Consider the following 16695-nt stretch of genomic DNA (forward strand, 5'->3'; position numbering starts at 1 on the left):
GGAGACCGCTGCTCCATGACAGGAGCTTTGATGCAAACAGCACACAGAGCTGTTTAACAGTGGAACAGACTCCCTCCGAAGGTGACCATGTGTCATGGATGCTTCAGGTGAGATTCCTCCGGGTCCCTTCCATCTCTACAACTCCGTGATTCTATTCTACTGTGGTTCTATGAGTAGGAAATGAAGGCGGCCCTCAAAATTTGAGATATACAGGGAATCTGCTCCATAGGCTGCTTTTGCGGCAGTGGTCTTTGGCGCCTTCCAAGGGGCTAGACTCCAGGTAGATAAGAGACAATTTTATTGAAAGAGGGGAAGCACCAAATACCTCAGTCCCCTTTTAGTTACAAATGAGGCCTGGTGGCTTTCAGGTTTGAGTGTGTGGTAAAATTTATAATTTTGCCAATATTTTGGATCACTGACTCCACCAATGAGGATAGCCTCTGGTCTGTATTATTTTACATAATTATTTTATTTGAAGCATATCATTCCTGTTCTTCACCCATAAAAATCCAACCATTTTCAGGAGTTTCTTAAAACGCTTCTATTTTTTTTAAAAAAAAAAAATGACAGAAAGGGGAAAGTGCTGGGATTGGAGGAGGAAACCTTTAATGTAGCTGAGACAGATTTCCCCATGTTGGGCTGTAGGTCTCCCGTTGCATTGTGTAAAGAGAACTGTGACAAGGTTGTTCACAAATGATCCCAATAGAATAAACATAAAATAATCTTAGCAGTTTGGAAATTGCTTGAGTTTCATGCCACCCTCTGGCATAGGAAGAAACGTCAAACACCTCAATGCTTTGAAATGTGGCCAGTTGTGTGTGGTCAAAAAAAGATTAATTACTTTTCACATTTTAGAGATCTAAGTCCACTTACAAGGAACTCCCCTAACATATTATTTATTTATCCTTTCAATTAAAGCACATCTTTCCTGCTCTTCAGCTACCAAAGGTCACCCAGAGGTTCTCAAAATTCCATGTGCAAAACTGTAACATTCCTTAATGACAGTTTATGAATTGTCCAAATGGAATAATATTGAATGAAACATTTTAGCCTTGGAAATTCACTGAGTTTCATGGCATCCTGCAGGTGGGGAAATTCAGTGCATCCTTTTGAACCCTGACCAGATTCACTGGCATCCTTGCATTCTACTAAAAGCAACACAGACACATAGGAACAGGATTGTTTTACTTAGGAAGACAGAGGGAAGAAGGAAATAAGAGTGGTTTTTTACTGGACCCCCCAGTTCCCATCACCCCCAGCCAGCAAGAGCAATGATCAGGGCAGGGTAGTCCTGCAACATCAGCCCTTGGCTCCCCAGCCCTGAGATAGGGGCTCTTTCCTATTTCAACCATTACAAGGACTGGAGGACCGTGAAACCCATGCGCATATGATTTTACATACACTTCATTCCTGGCGAAGGGTGTCTGAGTAAAGCTGTATGGAGTTGTCTCAAGAAGGCGTATTGGAGAGATGATCCCACTGATGAGAAAGTGTCCCGGCCGGTAGTAATTGCGAGCATCCGTTTCATCCCTGACCAGATTCAAGGGGCATTTCGCCTTGTGGTTCCCGCAGACTCCAAAGGGCATCATGAGCAGCAGAAGCAGGGATCTCATTCTGGCTCTGCCTCCTCCTTCTCCTCTTACCTGCCAAGGAGGCATAGCAGAAGAACCCAAAGACTCTTGCAAGGCCAGACTGCCTGGGCTTTCCCAATCTGGGTGGTTTTCAACTCCACCTTTGGAGCTAGGAAGCGCAAGGCAGGCACACCCCTCTTTCGCCAGCTCTTCATCTTGACTCCGTCTGTCTCCAACACAGGAAAAATTCTCTGCACCAACTTTTTCAATTAATATTGCCATGCTGTTGTTGCTTTCCGAGGCTCATGCAATCTCCAGAAAAATCTCCTGAGCTTTCAGAAGATGAGATGACTATAATTTCGACTATTCTAAGTGGAATAAGTTTCAGCACCATAACTTTCTGGAGTCTTGACTGGCTCAAGCGGCAGGTGCAGAGCTGGAGAAAAACATGTTGGGCAGAAGTCAAGGGGTGTGCTTGGAAGTTGGAAGTTTGGCCTGAACTTTGCTCACAAGCACCAAAGAAGGAGCTGGATCCAACCATGGACTCTCCTTCCTTGGAGGTTTTGAAGCAGAGGTTGGATGGCCATCTGTTGGGATTCTTCAGCTGAGATTCCTGCATTGCAGAGGGTTGGACTAGAGGACCTTGGGGTCCCTTTCCAAGTCTCCCATTCTATGATTCATTGGAGGTTTTTAAGAAGAGGTGGAAGAGTCAGGGATGGACAACAGCCAGATGAAGGAGTCCCAGCATTGTATCCCAGGCATCCTAATCCCTTTTAAAATGTGGGTTTTTTTTGGGAGGGCAGAGGCTGTTATTGGGTGGTTGTTTTTATTTTGATTATATATATTGTTGTTTTATATTTTGAACCGCCTTGAGACCTCCAGGTATAGGGCGATATATAGGTTCAGTACATCAATAAATAAAGGAATAAATATGAATAAATAAAAATCAATCAATGGAGAATACTGAGAAATGCCATCCTCAGGACTGTCAACGGGATACATGGTGGTGGGATCTTGTTTCTTGGCGGCTGCTAGAGACAGAGACTGGTGGAGCCTGCGATGGGGAGGGATTTCTCAAGCCCACCCTCTGGCCGCTTTGGGTGGGTCTGGGCTGCTTGATTCCTGCCGCTCTCTTCTGGTTCTCCCCCTGAAGGGAAGTAGCGCCTTTGTGGCTTCGAAGCAACTTTAAGTGAATTTCCATCCCATCTTTGAAAGGCTTCTCCAACAGAGGGAAGCTCTCTGGATTTGTTGGAGGGGAGAAAGGTTGCTCTGAACTTTTGACTCTCCCTTCCCCTTTGACATGTTCTGCGGAAGGGGAGCTTCTGTTGAATAAGACCGGGCCCAAGACAGAACCCTGTGGCACCCCACTAGTCACTCTTCTCCAGGATGAAGAGGAACCATTGATGAGCACCCTTTGGGTTCGGTCAGTCAGCCAGTTACAAATCCACTGAGTGGTAGCAGAGTCAGGACCACATTTTACCAGCTTCTTTACAAGAATATCATGGGGCACCTTGTCAAATGCCTTGCTGAAATCAAGGTAGGCTACATCCACTGCGTTGCCTTCATCTACCAGGCTTGTAATTCTGTCAAAAAACGAGATCAGGTTAGTCTGACATGACTTCAACATCTTTATCAACGACTTGGATGATGGACTCAAGGGCATCCTGATCAAATTTGCAGATGACACCAAACTGGGAGGGGTGGCTAACACCCCAGAGGACAGGATCACACTTCAAAACGACCTTGAAAGATTAGAGAACTGGGCAAAAATAAACAAGATGAATTTTAACAGGGAGAAATGTAAAGTATTGCACTTGGGCAAAAAAAATGAGAGGCACAAATACAAGATGGGTGACACCTGGCTTGAGAGCAGTACATGTGAAAAGGATCTAGGAGTCTTGGTTGACCACAAACTTGACATGAGCCAACAGTGTGACGCGGCAGCTAAAAAAGCCAATGCAATTCTGGGCTGCATCAATAGGAGTATAGCATCTAGATCAAGGGAAGTAATAGTGCCACTGTATTCTGCTCTGGTCAGACCTCATCTGGAGTACTGTGTCCAGTTCTGGGCACCACAGTTCAAGAAGGACACTGACAAACTGGAACGTGTCCAGAGGAGGGCAACCAAAATGGTCAAAGGCCTGGAAACGATGCCTTATGAGGAACGGCTAAGGGAGCTGGGCATGTTTAGCCTGGAGAAGAGGAGGGTAAGGGGTGATATGATAGCCATGTTCAAATATAGAAAAGGATGTCACATAGAGGAGGGAGAAAGGTTGTTTTCTGCTGCTCCAGAGAAGCGGACACGGAGCAATGGATCCAAACGACAAGAAAGAAGATTCCACCTAAACATTAGGAAGAACTTCCTGACAGTAAGAGCTGTTTGACAGTGGAATTTGCTGCCAAGGAGTGTGGCGGAGTCTCCTACTTTGGAGGTCTTTAAGCAGAGGCTTGACAACCATATGTCAGGAGTGCTCTGATGGTGTTTCCTGCTTGGCAGGGGGTTGGACTCGATGGCCCTTGTGGTCTCTTCCAACTCTATGATTCTATGATTCATTTTTAATCAGCTCTTCCAGCAGGTCTGGGATTTTTTTGTTCTCTCATCTTCTTTTAGAAAGCATTTTCTTGAATGAAAAAGCCCACATTACTGCCTTACTTGAGTCCCAGACAACCTTCAGATCCATTCCTTGATTTAAGTTGAACTCAAAATAATCTTTCAAAGCTTTTTCAGCTTTAAGTAAAATTGTTTGGTTAGCAAGAAGTCCATCGTTTCATCTCCACCTGAATGATGTGTTTTTTCATCTTTTAATTCAAGTAGTAATTGGTTATGATCCGAAAGTGTCCTTGGTCATATCTCTACTTTTTGTTGTTGTTCTTAATGATAATTCACTGGATATCCATATTGAGTCACTTCGTCCAACAGATGGCTTTGGCTCTGAAAAAAGGTGAATTCTCTATCTGCCACCCTCCAGATCTTTCATAGAGGTGCCACTCCAAAAAGGGCCTCAGGTGAGGATTGCAGGGTCTGTGAAGGCCTTCTCTGCAATGACCCCTGTGTAGTGGGATAAACGTCACTAGAGCTAAAGGGGACTCCTGCGGAAATTGTGCTCTCTCTGCTAGTTTCAATGTGATTGTTCGCAAGCACATTCATGAACACTGACTTTTAGGACATTTTGAGTATCTATGGCTTTTGTGGATTTTAAGAATGTATTAACTTGTCTTTTGTATTAAACTTAATCTGTAAAGCTCCTTGTTATTTTATATGCACTCTATATAAATGCCTTAATATATTACAAAAAAAGCCTGAATAGGAATTCTAGTCTACATGAGATACACGCAGGCCCCAAATCATAAGAGGACAAAGTGAGTAGGACATCTTAGCTTCCCGGTTTCTTAATGCTGGTGCTTTCCCCTGCCATTCCAGCTTCACCCTTTCTTATGAGAAATCCGGTGTCTGAATACTTCCAGGGGCAGGCTGTGCTTGGATGAGAACTGGGAGCTACCAGCGGACTTCGATATTGGGAACTGGGTGATGTCTCCCAATAAGTCTCATGTCCTTGTGAAAATTGGGGATATAAGGAGAGAGACGTCTGCTGGCATAAAGTTCACCATTAACCCAGAAGCCATTCAGTGGCCCAAGAAATTCAACAAGGTAGGGGAAATCACAGAGGGAGAAGGCGAGGAGATCCTTATTATGTTTTTTCTTAAACAACCTCTGAAAAATGACCATATCAGGTTGTCAGGAGTAAGCATGGACCAATGGTACCAAATAGTATGGGAAACAGCCCTACTAGAAAAATTAACTAATAAACTGAAACTGACACGGGGACAAACAGAAGAAGACGCCTTCACCCCGGTATGGCTCCCCTTTATCACATACACAGCCCAACAGGACAATGACAATAATCCACCAACAGCATACAAATCAGTATGGCTAACCTGATCCAAAACACCCACCCACCTCACCCACACGAAAACAAAGACCACCACAGCCAGTCACAAGCAAACAATCACACCCCAGGCCAACCCCAACCTCTCTCACCACCAAAGGACCACAAGTGAACAACACAAGCAACACTGACACCGAACTCTACATACATTAAACATAATAGAAACACCGCCAGCCGACCCCACCCCCATCCATCTTCCCTCTCTCCACCCCCCTTTCTTTTTTCATTTTTTTCTTCTCCCCCTAATGCCTCAACAAATGAAACGGATTTGTAAAAATGTTACATGGGGGAAAAAATACAAGGCATCACACTTCCTTCTGTAAAACAAGAAAATCCTTAATAAAATATTTTTTAAAAAACACAAAAAACCAGTAAGATGCAAAAAAAAGAAAAAATGAAAAAGAAATGATAATTACTGATTTATTGTGGATTTTTAAAAATTTGTGGAGTAAGCTCACTTGTAGATGTTGCAAATGGTAAAATAATGTATGTGCAGGAATTGACAAGTTGACAGCTGATTGTTAAGGATGATAAGCTTTTTTAAAACAACAACAACAACAACAACCCTATTGTAATATAAGGTTAACGGAAAGGAACGGCATGTGAATTAGAAATAACTAGGAAAATAAATCAGTGGTAAGAAGAAACCTTGCATGCCTCTTAACGATTACGATTACGATATCTTTATTGTCATTGTCCCTTGCGGAACAATGAAATTGAAAAACTACATAAAACTACATAAAACTACCACAAAACTAAATAAAACTACATAAAAACTGCATAAAACTATTACAAAACTACATAAAACATTCAAAAAACCCTAAAAACTCTAAAACCCCATTTTAAAATACACTATACTACAGAGACCCCTTATGCTGCGTTTAGAGCCAGAATTGCATTAGCGTAGAAACTGTTTCTCGGACGGCTAGTCCTGGCCTTTATAACCCTATACCTTCTTCCAGAAGGCAGAAGCTGAAAGAGATCATTTCCGGGGTGCGTACTGTCATGTGCTATCTCTGCCGCTTCCCATCTAAGGTGGGAAGAGTGCACCCAATAATTCTCTCTGCAGTCTTTACGACCCTGGATAGCGTTGTTTTTTCCCTGGCTGTGCAGCTCCCAAACCACACGCACAGACCATAAGTTAGTACGCTCTCCACAGTGCAATGGTAAAATGCCATCAACAGGTCCTTTGAGAGATTGTTTTTCCGGAGGATTCTCAGAAAATATAACATCTGCTGTGCTCTCTTCACCAGGTCTTTGCTGTTCTCTCCCCAGGTTAGGTCGTCTCTCAACTCCATTCCCAGAAATCGAAACACCGAAACCTGTTCCACGCACTTCCCCTCAATAATAAGTGGCTGAATATTCAATTTACGTTTCCTAAAGTCCACAATGATCTCTTTTGTTTTCTTTAAGTTAAGGAGTAAGTTGTTTTTCCTGCACCACTCCCCCAACTGCTCGACATCCTTCCTATAGGCCGCCTCCCCCTCTCCAGCAGTAATTAAACCAACCACCGTTGTATCATCTGCAAACTTAATGATCTTATTACTGGGGTATTTGGGGGCACAGTCAGCTGTATAGAGCGTATATAAAAGCGGGCTCAACACGCACCCCTGCGGCGTCCCCGTATTCGTGATGAGATCTGCAGAGACGTGGGAACCCAACCTGACCCTTTGGGAACGGTTTGATAGAAAGTCTAATATCCACCTGCACAAACATGGTGGAAGTCCCAGGTCTAATAATTTGGGCACCAATCTATGCGGAAGAATAGTATTAAATGCAGAACTAAAGTCTACAAATAAGAGTCTCGCATAGTTCCCTTGCTTCTCCAAATGAGTCAGGACAGCATGTAAACCCATTGCCACAGCATCCTCTGTGGTTCTCTTTGCCTTGTACGCAAACTGGTAAGGGTCAAGTCCCACTGGCAGACAAGATAAGATGCGGTCCCTCACCAGTTTTTCGAAACATTTCATTATAATGGGTGTCAACGCCACAGGGCGAAAATCATTCAGACTGTCTATCTTTGATGTTTTTGGCAAGGGTATAATGGTAGCGGATTTCAGACAGGGTGGAACAGTGGCTTGGGCCAGAGACTGGTTAAAATCTTCATAAGGATTCCTGCCAGTTGGTCCGAACAATCTCTTAGCACCCTGCCAGCCACCCCATCTGGGCCCATAGCCTTCCTCGTGTTTACCTCCTTTAATATTCGCCTCACTTCTCCCTCTTCCACCCTGGCAGCATTTCCTGTAGGTAGTGACGCCAATAGCTCTGGCATCCCTGTTGGATCACTGTTGGTGTCACCTCAAATCGGGCAAAGAAGGTATTCAGCTCTCCCACCAAGGAAGCCGTACTCTCTACCACTGATGAATTCCTTGATTTATAACCAGTCAGATGTTGGACTCCCTGCCACATTTGTCTAGGATCACGATTTCACAGGTGGTCCTCAATTTTTCCTCTGTACTCCGCTTTTGCTTTCCTGATACCCCTCTTCAAGTTCGCTCTTTCTATGCCATACAATACCCGGTCCCCCCAGTTCTAAAAGCAGAATTTCTGGCCTTCAATAATCTCCTAACCTCTCCTGTCATCCCTCATAACAGAGGGAAGGGAACCAATTCGTATTAAATTGGTCTTCATTTGTGGTTGAGAGATTATTCGAATTCTGAAATTTGGGGAAATCACATTTCAGATTCCATTGCCTGGATCTGACACCTTGTGCACTGATGTTGAGTGGATCACCAGATGAAGAGTGAGCCAGCAACAATTTCAGCATTGGAGGGAAGAAATGAGACCATGCCAAATAGTTGGATTCCCTGCCTGCCAAACCTTTTCAGAGGAGGCATCTTATGCTCAGTCAGGAAGGAAGAGCGAGAGGCCTCCTCCTCCTCCAACTCAGGTTCCTCCCATTCAGGTCCCCATTTATGGAGCAAAACCAAGATCAGATGGGAAGTGAAAATAATTGACAGAACAGCCACTGATGAAGCATTTAGATTCATTAGCTAAGATTGCATCCTACTTAGACTTTCATCTCTCCAGACTAGTAGAAAGTTTACTAAACACTTACTCTTATAGCAGTTCAACCTGTAGCAATCCAATGAAGGCTCCTATATAAATTTAATAATTAAAGGTCCCGAGAAAGCTGAGTGGGTTATTTATGTATGCAACCACAGCAGCTAGAACTTTATATGCACAGAAGTGGAGAGAGGGAGGATTGGCTTATGAAACTGGGGGAATATGCTGAAATGGTGAAATTACCTGCTAAACTAAGAGGACATGAGGATGAATCTTTTCAGGAAGAATGGAGACCATTGATATCTTATTTGTTAAACTATCACCCATACATGAAGTCAAAGGCAGGATTTGAAATAGAAGCTGCGGATTACTGAAATACGTCATTGGGGCTTTGATAATAAAAACATGTTTTTTAAAACATCTGATAAAAAGAAGTAACAAAAACAAACATAGAGAAGGGAGGGTGGAGAGTCAAGAAGAAATTATGTGGGGGGGTTTGTTTTTTTAAACTGTATATGAAGACAAGTGATTGGAATATCTGTGGAGACTTAATAATTTTTAAACTTTTTTTAATGTAATAAAGAAAGCATCCACCCAGATTCTTAGGAAGTTGAGGTAATTTGATTCTGTTTTATTATTTTAACTTTTGGAATGTTCTAAAGTAAGACTGTAAACTTTGTTATGATCACCCTGACTTATCTTGACGTAAAGCGCTCTGGGGTGATTGGCCAAAATAGTGCATGGAATTTATGAAAGATTAAATAATTAAGTAAGAAAGTAAATAAATATTAATAAATAAATTGATAAAGAATAACAAAGCTGCTAGAATGCTAGCCTGGCTTCTGCGCACACAATTGGTTTATGAGTAGAGAAGTTTCTTCTCAAAGACGAGGAGCAAGTTGGTTCCATGTGCAACAGAAGCTCTCCATCCGCAGAAAATGTCAAAGGGGAAGGGAGAGCCTAAGGCTCCGGACAACCTTTCTCCCCTCCACCAACCCCAGAGAGCTTCGCTCTGTTGGAGAAGCCTTTCAAAGATGGGGTGGAAATTCACTTGAAGTGGCTTCAAAACCACCAACATGCTACTTCCCTTAAGGGGGAGAACCAGAAGGTATTGGCAGGAATCAAATCCACCCGAGGTGGCCAACTAGAAGAAGAAGAAGAGTTTGGATTTCATATCCCGCTTTATCACTACCCTAAGGAGTCTCAAAGCGGCTAACAATCTCCTTTTCCTTCCTTCCCCACAACAAACACTCTGTGAGGTGAGTGGGGCTGAGAGACTTCAAAGAAGTATGACTGGCCCAAGGTCACCCAGCAGCTGCAAGTGGAGGAGCGGAGACACGAACCCGGTTCCCCAGATTACGAGTCTATTGCTCTTAACCACTACACCACACTGGCTCTCTAAAGCATCCCTAACAGCTAGCCATCCAAACTTAAAAACCTCCAAGGAAGGAGAGTCGATGGTCGGATGCAGATGCAGGGCTCTTCGTTGGTCCTTGGGAGCAAAGTTCAGGCCAAACTTCCAATTCCCCAAAACACCTTTTGACTTTTCATCATCATGTTTTTCTCCAGGTCTGCACCTGCTGCCAGAGCCATTCAAGACTCCAGAAAGTTAGTGTGATGAAACTTATTCCACTTGGAATAATCAAAATTATAGTCATCTCATCTTCTAAATGCTCAGGAGATATTTCTGGAGGTTACTTCAGCCTCAGAAGGTAGCATGAATATATTAATTGTGCTGTGACTGGGAAAGAAAAAGTTAGTGCAGAGATTATTTCCTGTGTTGGAGACAGACTGAGTCAAGATGCAGAGCTGGCGAAAGAGGGGTGTGCCTGCCTTGTGCTTCCTAGCTCCAAAGGTAGAGCTGAAAACCACCCAGATTGGGAAAGCCCAGGCAGTCTGGCCTTGCAAGAGTCTTTGGGTGCTTCTGCTTTGCCTCATTGGCATGTAAGAGGAGGAGGAGGAGGCAGAGCCAGAATGAGATCCCTGCTCCTTCTGTTGCTGCTTCTGCTGCTCATGATGCCCTTTGGAGTCTGCGGGAACCACAAGGCGAAATGCCCCTTGAATCTGGTCAGGGATGAAACGGATGCTCGCAATTACTACCGGCCTGGACACTTTCTCATCAGTGGGATCATATCTCCAAAACGCTTTTATAAGGAAACTCCGTATGTCTTTTCTCAGACACCCTTCGCTAGGATTGAAAAGTATGTACTTCACAGTTTCATGGTTCTCCAGTCCTTCTAGTGGTTCCTATTTATCAAGGAAAGAGCCCATTTCTCAGGGCTGGGGAGCCAAGGGCTAATGTTGCAGGACTACCTGACCTGACCATTGCTCTTGCTGGCTGGGGGTGATGGGAGATGGGGGGGTCTAGTATAAGATTCCACCCAAACCTCTCCTATTTCCATGTTCTCTGGGTCTTCCTTAGTGAAACACTCTCCTACCTTTGATTCTGTGTTGCTTTTAGTAGAATGCAAGGATGCCAATGAATCTGGTCAGGGGTCAAAAGGATGCACTGAATTTCCCCACCTGCAGGATGCCATGAAACTCAGGCAATTTCCAAGGCTCAAAGGTTTCATTCAATATTGTTCCATGTTACAGTTTTACAAATGGAATTTTAAGATCCTCTGGGTGACGTTTGGGGGCTGAAGAGCAGGAAAAATGTGCTTTAATTGAAATGATAAATAATATGAATCAGGAGACTTCCTTTTCATGGAGTCAGGTCTCTAAAATGTGAAAAGGAATTATTCCTTTTTCTCACACACAAACAACTGGCCTCATTTCTAAGTAGTGAGATGTTTGATGTTTCTTCACTTGGAATCCATAGGTACCTGTTTCCTATCCCAACTTATCACACTTCTATTAACACGATGGAACAGGAGGCCTACAGCCCACCATGGGGAAATCTGTCTGAGCTACATTAAAGGTTTCCTCCCCCAATCCCAGCACTTTTCCCTTTCTGTCACTGTTTTTTTAAAAAAATTAGAAGCGTTTTAAGAAACTCTTGAAAATGCTTGTATTTCTATGGGTGAAGAGCAGGAATGATATGCTTCAAATAAAATGATTATATGGAATAACACAGATCAGGGTGTGTCCTCATTGGTAGAGTCACTGATGAAAAACATGTGCAAAATTATAGGTTTTACCACGCACTCAAACCTGAAAGCCACTAGACCTCAATTGTAACTAAAAGGGGACTGAGGTAATACTTGGGGATAAACATGACAGCTAAAAATGGGAACTTGTTTAAAGACAATTATGAAAAATGTTGGACGGAGGTTAAAAAGGATTTAGAAATATGGTCAAATCTGAAGCTTTCCTTTTTGGGCCGAATTGCGGTTATAAGGATGAATGTACTGCCAAGAATGTTATTTTTGTTCCAATCATTACAAATTTTAGACAAGATGGATTGTTTCAAGAAGTGGCAGAGAGACATCTCTAGATTTGTCTGGCAGGGCAAAAAGCCCAGAATAAAATTTAAAATATTAACTGATGTAAAAGAAAGAGGGGGGTTTGCCCTGCCAGACCTTAAACTCTACTATGAATCAGCAGCTTTCTGCTGGTTGAAAGATTGGCTACTTCTTGAGAACACTGACATTCTGGATCTAGAAGGTTTTAATAATGTTTTTGGGTGGCACGCATACTTGTGGTACGGCAAGGTTAAAGCTCATAAAGCATTTAAAAACCATATTGTCAGGAGAGCACTGTTTAATGTTTGGACAAGGTATAAGGAATTACTTGAAAATAAAACCCCAAGGTGGTTGTCACCAATGGAGGTGAAGGCTCAGAAAAGGCCCAATATGGAGGCCAAATGGCCAAAATATTGGGAGATTTTGGAGCAAGAAGGAGACAAATTGAAATTGCAGAGTTTTGAGAAACTAAAAGATAGAGTGTGAGATTGGTTTCATTATTACCAAATAAGAGAAGTATACAATCTGGACAAAAAAAATGGCTTCCAGGTGGAAAAATCAAAGTTGGAAACAGAACTGTTAGAACCCAAAACTAAGATTTTGTCAAAGATGTATAACTTGCTTTTGTTTTTTGTAATTCTCTTTTTATCATATTAGGGTTATTCTCTGTCTTTATTTTTTGAGTTTAAACTTTGAAATTTTCTAATGTCTGTAAAACTTTAATAAATATTACTTTAAAAAAATAAAATAAAAGGGGACTGAGGTATTTGGTGCTTCCCCTCCTTCAATAAAATTGTCTCTTATCTACCTATAGTCTAGCCCCTTGGAAGAAGTCAAAGACCAATGCAGGAAAAGCAGCCCTTGCAGCAACTTCCCAGTATAGCACACATTTTGAGGGGCGTCTTCATTTCTTACTCATAGAACCACAGTAGAATAGAATCATGGAGTTGTAGAGATGGAAGGAACCCAGAGGAATCTCACCTGAAGCATCCATGACACATGGTCACCTTCGGAGGGAGTCTGTTCCACTGTTGAACAGCTCTGTGTGCTGTTTGCATCAAAGCTCCGGTCATGGAGCAGAGATTTCCAAATTTTTGTTCTGTGCTAGACAGGAAAAGGTTTGATATTAATGTAAAATGATAAATAAATATTAATCTTTGTGGATCATATAATGTTTCCTCCCTCCCATTAATATGAATATCAGTTTCACTCTTTTTAAATAATTCATTTATTGCAGGAGGGCAATTAGGTTCTACTGGTACATGTTGTCTTTCCTGTTCACCATCCAAGAGATCAACCAGGATCTCAGGCTCTTAGACCATGACACATGGTCACCTTCGGAGGGAGTCTGTTCCACTGTTGAACAGCTCTGTGTGCTGTTTGCATCAAAGCTCCGGTCGTGGAGCAGAGATCTGCAAATTTGTATTCTATAGGTAAAGGTAAAGGGACCCCTGACCATTAGGTCCAGTTGTGGCCGACTCTGGGGTTGCGGCGTTCATCTCGCTTTATTGGCCGAGGGAGCCGGCGTACAGCTTACGGGTCATGTGGCCAGCATGTCTTTATTCTATTTATTTTTATTCTATACTAGACTGTAAATGGTTTGATATTAATGCAATAGGATTAATCAATAAATACTAATCTTTTTGGATCATATAATGCGCCCCCCATCATATGAATATCAGTTTCACTCTTTTAAAAGGATTCATTCGTTGCAGGGAGTCAGCTAGGCTCTATTCGTACATGTTGTCTTTCCTGTTCACCATCCAAGAGATCAACCAGGATCTCAGGCTCTTACCCAACATCACCCTGGGCTACAACCTCTATGAGAACTATCTCGATGCAAGGATGACTTCAGACGCCATGCTAGAGCTGCTTGCAGGCAGTGGATGCAATATTCCCAATTATCACTGTGGAGAACAGAATCCCCTGCTGGCTGTTCTTGAAAGAAGCAACACTTTCATCTCAGGAGTGATTTCAGCCTTGTCAGGCATCTACAAAATCCCACAGGTAAGTAGTGGGAGAGCATGGAGGGACAGAGAATTTCAACTGCGTAAAATTCTATTTTCTCTTTGGAGGGGTCAAGTAGGGATATTTTAAAAAATGGGGAAATCCTGAGCTATGGATCCTACATCCCTTTTTCAAAACTGAGCCTTCACCAACTTGACACCTCCAGATGTTTCAGACTAAAAGTCCCATCAGCCTCAGCCAGCAGAGATTTAGATAGATATCAGACATTTCATATGTTTAAATACCCGTTATGATGAAAGTAAAATAAATTGCTGATCTTTTGCTTCCCTTGCTAGATCACTTATGGCTTCACTGCCCAGGTTCTCGAAGGTAAAACCCTGTTCCCTTTTGTCTACCGGATGAGTCCCAAAGAGGAAAGTCAGTACCAGGGGATTGTTGAATTGCTCCTGTATTTTGGATGGACGTGGATTGGCCTCTTCACTCCAGACAATGACAGTGGAGAAAGATTTGCGAGCGCTGTGAAACCTCTGATGCTCAGCAAAGGGATCTGCATTGCTTTATCATAAAGAGTACCAGAAAATGATCTAAATCAATTTATGAGGTCTGGGGAACCTTTTTTCCTATGGAGACAAGTTGGGGTATTTTTTTACTATGTAACCAATGCAATGGGCATCATCCTACTCCTGGCAATAAACATAGTATATGAGAAGGAAATAGGGGCAAAAGTCTGGATCACAACAGCTTTGCTAGAAATCGGAACTGGCTATTACATCCCTTCAAATAACTTCCAGCACCTCCATGGTTCTCTGTCCTTTGCAATTCAGACCGGAATAAGGAGCAGCAAAGGTAACAACTATAATTCGCCATCCAATCTTGTGGATTCTTTGGATGAAGCGTTTCAGTGTTCATATTCAAAGCATTTGTTGTCCGTGAAAGGCAGGATAAGATGCAAAGAAGAGGAGAAACTGGAGCCATTATCCCAATGGGAGCCTGAGAGAGTCCTGTTTCTAGACAGCTATGGCACTTACACCAATTTTCACGCTGTGGCTCAGGCCTTGCATGCTTCGCTTTCATCAAGATCCAAGAGGAGGCTGATGGTGAAGGAAGGAGAGCAATGGGGACACGGAAGGCTACAGCCGTGGCAGGTATTTCCTTCCCCTTTTTTGCAAACTGCAGTCCACACAGATGCTGATCTTGACTGTGGATAAACCTGCAAAATATCATAGTTACTATTAGTATTAACAATAGTAGCATACCGCCCAACATTGGTATTCAACTCTGTTGAAAATAGAGACGGCCCATTCCATAATGATAATGTTACTGCTTACAAAGGTAAAGGGACCCCTGACCGTTAGGTCCAGTCGTGGCCGACTCTGGGGTTGCGGCGCTCATCTCGCTTTATTGGCCGAGGGAGCCGGAGTACAGCTTCCGGGTCATGTGGCCAGCATGACTAAGCCGCTTCTGGCGAACCAGAGCAGCGCATGGAAACACCATTTACCTTCCCGCCAGAGCAGTACCTATTTATCTACTTGCACCTTCGACATGCTTTCGAACTGCTAGGTTGGCAGGAGCAGGGACTGAGCAACGGGAGCTCACCCCGTCGCGGGGATTCGAACCGCCAACCTTCTGATCAGCAAGTCCTAGGCTCTGTGGTTTAACCCACAGCGCCCACCTGCGTCCTTTACTGCCTATGCCCAGGGACTTTTTTCAGAAGGGAACTCGCTGAAACTCAGTTTTGACACCTTTCAGGTGGGTGCCATTGCCATTCTCAGAGGGAGGTGTTCATGGTGAGTTTCGGCACCTTCTTTTCTAGAAAAATAGCACTGCTTATAAATCTTCTTCAGTTGCCTCAGCACTCTGGGCAGCTCCCTAAATAAAGAAATTCATACTAAAATATTAAACATTTTAAAATTCCTGATATAGGATTGGACAGCTTGTGGGTTGGATAATTCCACATCCGCCAACAGTGGCGTAGCGTGCGGGGTGCAGGAATTGAGAAGTGCACAGTTTTTGGTGAAGGATGAGAAGTTAAAAAAAAACCCCTATTGTAATATAAGGTTAATGTTAAGGAATGGCATATGAACTCAAAATAACTAGGGAAATACATCAGCGACAAGAGGAAACCTTGCATGCCTCAAGCACAGAGTGAGGGAAACCAATATTTGGAAAAGTCATATTAAATACGTCTTAATTAGTGATTGAGAGATTATCAGAATCCTGAACTTTGGGGAAATCACATTTCAGACTCGATTGCCATTTTATTTGAAGATTTTTTAAGCAGGGAAGCAGGTAAACGGAGAAGAGGAAACAGAGCTCTGTCGCACAAACCTCAGTTGTCCTGAACTAATTATGAAGAACAAGATATTTTGGTCACCCCAATGGTCAGTGGGGGGTTGAAAGGACCCTGATGGGGGGTCAAAGGCTGCAGTCCAGAGATCCATTTGAATTCACTCTATGAGTGAATTACATACACACAAATACTCCTAACTGTTCCTCTTTGTGGCACCTTCTTGTCTTTTTGGTTAGGCCGTACCTCGTTCCAGGTGTACAGAAAGATGTCGACCCGGATATGCCAAGGTGGTTCTAGAAGGAAAGCCCGTTTGCTGCTACACTTGCGCTCGGTGTGCGGAAGGGACCTTCTCCGCCCAGGAAGGTGGGTGACTCCAAGGGGGAAGAAATTCCTGGAGAGAGTAAACACAGGGCAGAAATTCAGTCTCACACACTTTTTGTGAGAATTCTGCAGACATTGTGGAATGTGGCTCCTTCCTCAAATTCTTTAGGATTAATCATCACCTTTAT

General features: G+C 43.1%; 1 long non-coding RNA gene and 1 pseudogene across 3 annotated transcripts; both read left to right on the forward strand.

The window, feature by feature from the left end:
- The first annotated feature begins 21 nt into the window (after positions 1 to 21).
- On the forward strand, positions 22 to 16543 carry LOC309523082. 2 transcript variants are annotated; one of them, XR_014215227.1, is made up of 4 exons: positions 22 to 107; positions 4993 to 5220; positions 6794 to 6938; positions 16423 to 16543. It is a non-coding gene; the product is annotated as an uncharacterized lncRNA (long non-coding RNA). The 2 variants fall into 2 exon arrangements; XR_014215228.1 differs by lacking the exon at positions 16423 to 16543 and having other exon boundaries at positions 28 to 107; positions 6794 to 7596.
- On the forward strand, positions 10541 to 15105 carry LOC309523131 (vomeronasal type-2 receptor 26-like; annotated as a pseudogene). The gene is made up of 2 exons: positions 10541 to 10591; positions 14232 to 15105. The product of its transcript is annotated as a vomeronasal type-2 receptor 26-like (transcript).
- Positions 16544 to 16695: the final 152 nt, after the last annotated feature.

Source organism: Podarcis vaucheri, assembly GCF_965113315.1.
Source record: "Podarcis vaucheri genome assembly, chromosome: 18".
Lineage (NCBI taxonomy): Eukaryota > Metazoa > Chordata > Lepidosauria > Squamata > Lacertidae > Podarcis > Podarcis vaucheri.